This window comes from Chinchilla lanigera, unplaced genomic scaffold, assembly GCF_000276665.1.
Source record: "Chinchilla lanigera isolate Chin_1 unplaced genomic scaffold, ChiLan1.0 scaffold00061, whole genome shotgun sequence".
In the NCBI taxonomy this organism is placed as follows: Eukaryota; Metazoa; Chordata; class Mammalia; order Rodentia; family Chinchillidae; genus Chinchilla; species Chinchilla lanigera.
The window spans coordinates 2350815-2359685 of record NW_004955462.1 but is presented as its reverse complement, the minus strand read 5'-3'; the positions used below and the strand labels follow the sequence as shown (position 1 = coordinate 2359685).

Below are 8871 nucleotides of genomic sequence, written 5' to 3'. Positions count from 1 at the left end.
GCAGCCCCGGCCCGGCGCGCCCTCGGCGACGCTCAGCACCGCCCCGTTACTGGCGCCGGCGCTCCCGGGCCATCTCCCTCCGTCCACACCACGCTCACGCTCGGCCGGGGCAGCGGCGCCAACTACACGGCAGCAGCGCGCACCGGGGGGAGGGGGGCAAGAAGACGCGTCCGGTTCCAACCCGCGGAGAGCGACTGCCTCCTCCGCCTTCCCCTTCTTCGGCTCTGCCGCCTCCTCCCCCCGCTGCTGCCTCTGCTGCCGCCGCCGCCGCTGCCTGGTCCTCCTCCTCCTCCTCCTCCTCCTCCCGCCGCTGGTGCCGCCGCTGCCGCTCCACCAACTACATCCGGGCAACTCGGACGCTGCCGCCTTCGGGAAACCTCGGCAGTTTCCGCCGCGCCCCTCGCCTCCCGTCCTCGGTTTATTCCCCCGCCCCGCGTGGCTCCCGAACGCCGCCTTCGGCAAACCTCGGCTCAGTCCGGCCTTCCTCTTCCTCTGAGGCCTGGCTCGCCTTCTCGCGGCCCGGCAGCCTTTTCCGGTTGCCGCTTCTTGTCTTCACGTTCAAGTCTGGCCACTGTGGTTCCAGTTTAGGGGTAGTCCTGGTCGGCAGCCTGCTGGAGGCTGGTCCCAGGGACTCCAGGCTGCGAAGGGTGGGAGCTACCTTTGGGAGGAAGACGGTGGGACGCGAGGGACGCCATCGCGGACTAAATCCCGGAGGCGGCGGCGTCTGCGCGTGCGCCTGGAGGGGCCGCGGCGGTGGGGAGGTGTGCCCTGCGGCGAGCGCTCCGGCCGCTGGCCCCCCGCCCCTCGGGCCCTGGCGGGTGGTCGGAAAACCCCGAAGCGGGCGTTGGGCGCACGTTTACCGCGGAGCTGCCTCGCGGGGGCTGCGGAAGTGGTCCTGCGCCCTCGGTCAGTGCCTAGAACCCGGAATCCCGAGAGCGGCCGCTGGCAGGCAGGGCTGCTGCGAGCGGGGCCTACGCGGCTAGGCCGTAAGTCTCACCCCAAAAGCGAGAAGGAAAGCGAGCTTTCCAGGCGAGGAACGGCGACTGTGGAGGATTTGCGGGGTCCCGTGCCGAGCGCAGGAAGGCCTTGCGGCGGGCGGCTGTCGGTGGAGATTGTGAGCTCGAGGCCGCTCTGCACCGCACCGCGCCGGCGGTGAATGACAGCAGCCGAGGGGAGGGGGGACCGGGAGAATGCGGTGCTGCGTGGCCTCTGCGTTTCTCACACCTTCCATCCCCAACCTTATCCACCCTCTCGGTTCTCGCTATTTCTCTTTTCTAGTTTTTCCTTCCTAAAGTGCTTTGGTGAAAGAAAATTCATTTGGAGGCTCTGGATGTGAATAAAGGCAAAGAATGTGCTACATGGAATTGTTCCAAATTGGGTTTTGTGTCCATGGGGATGGGGAAACGCCAGATATCCAGTTAACCTTTTCTTGATAGGGATGGTATTCTAGTGGCATATTAATTCTGCCAGAGGCACGATTGATTTGTTGAAAGGATTGCAGTAAATGTAAAGTGCAACTATAGTATTTAATGTAAGATACAAATCAGAAGAAACGAGACAACTGGGGAAAACTATCAAAAAATAATGTTTGGTATCCAACAAGTTACATTTTTGCTAGACTTAATGAAAAGATGGAATCATGTGTGGGCAGCTGAAATCACAACTGAAAAGATAATTACATAGGCTTGTTAAAAATTAACAATTTTCCAGTTTGCTAGGACCAGTGAAAGTCTTATTAATGCTCACTCAAGATGTCAGCAAGAAAAAGAAAATGAGAGATCAGTGGGTCCTTTCGGCATCACAAAAAAACAAACAGCAAAATAGAAGCATTCAAAAAGTAACACCTATATGTGTAATGCACAAAGTTTGAAAACTGGCAACAGTATTATTTCTATTGTTAACTTAGCCAAATGTCTGCTGAAATTGCCTTATCTTATTTGAGAACAAACTAAACTGAGTTATGGACGACATTCCAGGCAGTGTATAACTAATCCTCGTCATTCCGTGTTTGCAAACTCTTCTCAGTAAAATTTATTTGTAATACCAAAGTCAATCTCAGCATTTATGGACATGGACAAAGTGGTGGAACGTTTGACTTACCTGACATCTATGTTCTCAGCTGAGACTGAACAAGAGGACACTGCCCTCCTATTTTGGCTCTCATGCTGTAAACAACTGTTCTTTATAACATATAGTTGCTGCCATGTTTTCTGCATTGTGTGCATTCTTTATTGGTGATTTTGCTATTTTAACCGCCTTCTCTAAACACCTCCAGAGTAGTGTTGACGTGCTGTCTAGTATTCCTACACACAAGAAGGTTTTGCTAAGCCTTAAGGAGAAAACAGGAATGCTAGATAATTTTCATTCAGACTTATCATTAGTATTTTTGGTTAAATAAGGTTTCTTTTCATATGTTGATCTGCTGATGAAGGTGTGACCATAGGCTCACAAAACCTTACCCCCCCCCCTTTTTTTTTTACCGTAAGAGCAGTTTGGTGTTAACGATGAATTTATTAGACATAATTGCCACAAATAACAAGAATCATCTGTATTTCCTAAAGGACACATTGAATGCTGTAGTAATTTAAGTTTTTTTTTTTTTTTGCCTAGCTGATAAATCCTTTGAAAATACCCGCATTCTTTTCCTCTCCTTATCTGCTTAAACCACAACTCTGGTTAATTGACTGCAGTATAATTCTACAAACAGGCATAACAGCTGGACAGAAACCTAGTCATACTACCATTGAAGTTAACTTGTGTTTCTCATCCACAGGTGACATTTCCTTAATCCATTTACCCTTTCTTAACCAGGTGTTTCACACCTTCTAAACCCGTTACCTCCTCACCTAAAGGTCATTATCTTGCTTTTTACCTCTTGTTAAAAAAAGTCAGAAAGCAGTAAGAATTCTAGTACTACCCTGAACCTACCAACTATTGTACTTCTAAAAATACATGCACCGGTTACTGTAGATAAACAATTCCTATCTAAGAGCAAACTTGTCATTTTTGCATTACGTTGCATTTTACTCAGAATTATTCACTTACGAATTTTTCCGTCTTGACCGGATCACTTTCATCGTTTATAAAATAATTATACTAGTTATCATCTTGAAAATAATTTTTGACCTCCAGATATAAAACCCCACTATTCACTAATCTGCTGTCCTTTATAGAAATACTTTGTCTCTGTCTTAAGTCATAACAATCAGATTTATTCCCAGTCTACTGAACCTGCTCAAGATCAGTAGTACCCATGTTCTCTAATCTTGTGTTTTAGACTTCACCTGTCAGCAGCATTTGACACAGCTGATAAATCTCTTCCCAAAGCTCTTTATCCTGCTTGCCAAGATTTTGCTTGTTTTCCTAAACGGCTTGATATTTTTTCTGGTTCATTTTACAGCCTCTAAATCCTGGAGTGCCCCAGGATTGAAATCTCAAAACTGTAACTTCTCTGTTCTCTATTCCTGGGAAATACCAATCTCTGCCTGGATAAAACCCATTTTTCTTGATGCTGAAGACTGAACCTGGTTGTGCTCTATCAATAAGCTACATCCCCAGTCTCCACACCCCTCCCCTTCTTTTGGAGACACAGTCTCATTAAGGCTTCCTCAGGCTGTCCTGGAGAACTTGCAATCCTCCTTCCTCAGCCCACTCAATAGCTGAGATTACTGGCATGTGTGACCATACACAGTTGAAATTTAAGAGCTCACACCAGTCCCTTAAACCCTAGTCTCACATTTAATTATTTACTCTACAGCACTGCCTAAGTGTCTAACAGGCATCACAAACTTAATGTATCCAAAACCAAATCTGATTCAAGTCCTTCCTATCCCATCAAATGAGAACTCCATTCTTCCAGTTAGGGCTAAAAACTGGTAGCATCTTTGGTCTTTCCATACTTTACATCAACTCATCAGTAAATTCTGCCACCATTTCCTTAAAAATATATCCGGAATCTGATCTCTGTGTACCACCTTTATCACTTTTCACCTGGCCCACAGCGAAGTCTGCCTGATACTTCTCTCGTTTCAACAGTCTACTCAAACAGTGGAGTGAACCCTTCAAGAGTCAGTATCACTACTATCTTACTACACACCAATGATTGCCCATCTCAGAATAAAAGTTCTTATGATCCACAAAGCCCTGTGTAAATTGCCCCATCCATGTTACTGTGACAGATTTGATGACTTTTTTACTTGATAATTCTTTTCCCTTCACACTATCCTTCTCTTCCAGTATACCAAGCGTGTCTCTGCCTCAGGACTTTTACACTATTATCCCTCTGCCTGGAATGCTCTTCCGCTTGGACCTATTTAGCTCACATTATCACTTCTTCAGATCTGTGCTTAAATCTCACCTTATCAGTAAGGGCTTTGCTGAGAATGTTACGTAACAGCATCCTATCATGTGTCTTAGCCCCTTCTATTTTTCTTATACTATTTATCCTAAGTTACATATTTCATTTATTGTTTTCCACAAGAATGAAAGTTCCATGTCACAAATCAGATAAATATTTGAAAGGATATTTGTTTACAAAAAGAAAACAGCCAAAAAGACACACACACAAATAAAAGCTGGGTGTGTGGTGCACGCCTGTAATTCCAGCATGAGGGAGGTGGAGACAGGAGGATTATTGTGTGTTCAAGTCCAGCCTGAATTGTGTAGCAAAACCCTGTCCCAAAAAGACCAAAAAAAAAAAAAATTGCAATGGGAATTACAATTAATTCCCCAGAAAAAAGGCATGATTCTATTTCTGCTTGTTTTATAAAAGAATAGTTATATCTAGTCATCTTTAGGAATAAGATTATTACTAATTAGATTAGATTATTACTAATACAGTTAAAATAGTCTATTGACAAAGTTAACATTTAAAAGGGGCTGGGGATTTAGCTCAGCAGCACAGCGCCTGCCTGGCAAGCACAACGTTGTGATTTCGATTCCTGGTACTTGAAAAACAAACAAACAAACAAAAAACAAAAAAACCCCAAAACATTTAAATAAAAAATACATAAATTTGCATACACAGGAAATGTTAAGCAGACTATTTGTGGGGCTGGGGTATATAGCTCAGTGGCACAAGTGCCTGCCTGGCAAGCACAAAGTCCTGAGTTTGATTCTCAGTACAAAAAAGCAGACTATTTGCATTGCTATCTCATGAGAGCAAGCTTGCAAGCAAGCAAAAGAACAGTATTCCCACCAATAGGTTGACATTTCAGCCAGTACACATTAACTAATAGAGGGGAAGAGCTATCAGCTCATAGGCTGTAGGTGACCAAGATCTTAATGTGATCCTATTGGTGAAGGAAGAATCACAGAGCAAAATACTCAAAGCTCTAGTTGTGAAAGGGACTTAAAAATCTTTGCTGCAATTTTTACAGGGTCACAAAATAAAAACACATTCTCTGAAATTTTCACCTGCCACTCTTTATTTCTTTTTTTTCTGTCCTTGCCTTCCTCTCAAACTCAGCATAGTATACTGGTTAAAAGTATGGGTTTTAGAATTAATTGCATAATGTCGACCTCTAGCTACATCATCGGTTAGGGTTAGTGTGACCCTGTGCAAATTTATAGCGATTATACTTCCTCATCTCTGAACTTGACTTGATAGATATAGTGCTATTTGTGAAAAGTAAACAAAATTATGTAAATAATATCCCCTAGCATATGCATGCTCAATTATTCATTCTTTTAAAAAAAGCATTATTAAACTACCATATATCATGTCTTAAGAATGGAGTTTTAAGCAAAATCACTTGGTTTCTGCTGTTAGGGAGTTTATTATTTAACTAATTACAGTATAGAGGAGAGGATTTGTGGGTATGTGTTTTGAATTCAAGTATGAAGAAAAATAGAAAAACAGCAAGAAAAATTGCAATTTGGAAAGGAGCCCAAAACTTCCAAGGCACTAACATATATGGCATCCTTTTAGGCAGGTATAATGTAAAAAGTGTAATCAAGAAATTATGTGAGAATTATTGCCTCATGTATTGACAGTAGAGAGAAGTGCTGGGTTTACCAAACTTACACATTTTTTGTATGACCTGAGGGTAAGGGTGATAACAGGTATTTATTTGTCAAGAGATCAAAGATGCAAAGCATACAGCAATATGGAAAACAGTCCTTTAAGAATTGTCCTCCTCAAAATTAGTATCATATTGAGAAATCTTAATGTTACAAATGATTTCTTTATACCTATGTTTAATGAACATGTTTCAATCTTTTTTCTACTTAAACTTAGAATATTTGACATTGATAGCTACTTTGCATTACCCTTCTCTTTGGGCGCCTCTGGTGCAACACATTATTTTCTTTCTGCTTTTTTGACTGCTCCTCTCATTCCTTTTCCCAAACTCATCCTCTTCTACTTCATTGTCAGCAATGAGGTTCTTCAAGAACCAGTCCCATGGAAGTTACACCATGTAGGGCAGTACATGGGCCCACTGTCTCACAAAAACATTAAGTACTTTGGCAAAAATTGTCATAATCAACTTTATATGAGTCATTGACAATACTTAAGGAAAAGGTGACTAAATCTCAGAGAGAGTTTTGCATCATTTCAACTTTTTTTTTTGAGACAGGGTTTTGCTATGCAGTTCAGGCTGGCCTCAAACTCACAGTGATCCTCCTGCCTCAGCCTCCCAAGTGCGGGGATTACAGGCGTGTGCCACCATGCCCAGCTCATCATTTAAATTTACTATTGCTTCATCCCAATTCTCAACTGGTTTTCAAAGAATTGGTTTATTTTTTAGCCTGATAGCCCTTTATAAAGAACTACAATAGAAGATATCTGTTGTACAACATATTGTCTATAACTGGGAAATTACTATATTCTAATGGAGATCATTTATAAATGCAATTTCTTTATTTAAAAACCTTGCTTTCCACCTTTTTCATTTGTGTACAATTTGCAAAACCATTCTGAAAGTAGAATATATGTACACAAATCTGCAGAGTTCAAATTTAGGATATGGTAAATGCTTTAAAAGTTACTTTAACAACCTGTCTGTCACAACTGGGCCTTTCTATTGTCATCTTTTTAAATTAAAATATTTTTGATGCCAGCCTTCCTTCCACTACCTACAACTATAAAGCATTTCTTTTCTTTTCTTCTTTTTGGTACTGAGAATTGAACTCAGGACCTTGTGCTTGCCAGGCAGGCACTGTGCCGCTGAGCTATCTCCCTGGCCCATAGAAAGCATTTCCTAATGAATTGAAATCAAGGACTATTCCTACTTGGAAAGAAGAAAGTTTTATTAGTTTGAGATTTCAGAATCACTTCAAACTAGAATGAATATCTTGGTAAAGGCAATGCTGGGACCCGGGTTAGTATGAGTCTGTGCAGGTGGCATCCTCAATGATCTGGGGCTTTGGTGAACCATGAGTGCTCCAGCTGAACTGTCCTGCCAGTCAGCACACTGGTTGACTGGCCATAATTCAAAAAAGTCATAGTCATTTCATTCTTCTGCAGTTCTGCAGTAGCATTTAATAACACCTCAATGGGATATCTTCCATGTTTAGTATTATGGTATTTCTTCAAGTAGTTGTTAAAATATACTGGATCTAATTGTTCTGTAATACGTATACTCCTTTTATCTAGATATTCAGTAGATCTATAAATCTGCTCCTGGGATTCATCATAGTGACTGTAGCAGAATCTTTGACTATAACGGCAGAAATCAGAAGGAACCACCGAGAGATTATGAGCAACTGCTAGATCATTACTTAAAAGTTTTCTGAATTCTTATTCTTGACTGACTCAGAGCTCCAAGTAGTGTAAGAATAATGACAAACTCATCCTTATAGCTTTTCATGGCTTTAGCCATATAAAGCAAATGCATTTCAATGTTATATGCATTTCATCTGCCAGCAGAGACATGCATTCAAGCATTCCTTTTTTTTTTTTTGTACCGGGGATCAAACTCAGGACCTTGTGCTTCCCCGGCAGGTGCTTGTGCCACTGAGCTACATCCCCAGCCCACATTCAAGTATTCATATCTTCCCTAGCTCTCTATAAATCTTTTGGTCAACACAAAGGTCATGCAAACATGTAGTCATGCTGGGAAGTGCACATCCACAGAGGGGCACATCATGAGGAACACGAATGAAAATGCTATGGTAACAGATGGATCCACTTGTTTGCAAGTATGGGCACCACAAAACCTACAATAAATATGTCCTTCATGAGTTTGTTTTCACACTTGCAGTGGCTCCTTCAGGAACTGATACGAAGGTCTTGTTATTATTTCACCTGACTCAGAACTCTACTGAGGCAGAGAGATGACTACCCACAGGACATTTGTGAAAAATATTTTTATTAGCAGCTACCATCTGTAACAATTACTGGGGTGGGGAAAGACATATCAAAAAGCCTATAAGGAAAAGCTGTAGAGAAAGATACTTTGGGAAGTAAAGGTTTTATAATTTCCACATATTCCTGGAAATCTAAGAGGCCACATGCAAATAGAAGACCAGAGAAGATTCTAATCCCTCACCTCTGACCAATTTTCAGGCTCTGCTTGAAAAGAAAGTGAAAGTTAAGGTGAATCTCTAAACTGCCCAGCCCCACCACATAGATAGAACCTACTAGCAAAGAGTAGGAGTATTTTTTTCTTATTATTTTGGTTCTAGGGATTTAAGGAAATACCTCTATTGAATTACTAGCTGACCACTAAACTAACAGAGTAGAGACTTCACTGGCCACACACAACAAAAAATACTAATTTTAAAGGTTCTGAAAAGTTTTGAACAACAGCAACCACAACAAACAGCAACAGCAAACTTTGGGAAGGGGCTGGGGATATACCTCAGCGGCACAAGCACCTGCCTGGGAAGTGCGAGGTCCAGAGTTCGATTCCCGGTACCAAAAAACAA

The 8871-nt window shown here is 42.1% G+C and overlaps 1 protein-coding gene and 1 pseudogene across 1 annotated transcript in view; both read right to left on the bottom strand.

Annotated features, from left to right (window-relative positions):
* The window catches only part of Wac (WW domain containing adaptor with coiled-coil), a 76803-nt gene extending 75959 nt beyond the window's left edge, over nucleotides 1-844 (bottom strand). The window contains exon 1 of the mRNA XM_005398110.2: nucleotides 465-844. The gene's annotated coding sequence lies outside the window, so the exon portion shown is untranslated. The remainder of the gene's footprint in view (nucleotides 1-464) is intronic.
* A 6272-nt stretch (nucleotides 845-7116) lies between these two features.
* LOC102026300 lies at nucleotides 7117-8834 on the bottom strand (annotated as a pseudogene).
* Between the last annotated feature and the right edge of the window lie 37 nt (nucleotides 8835-8871).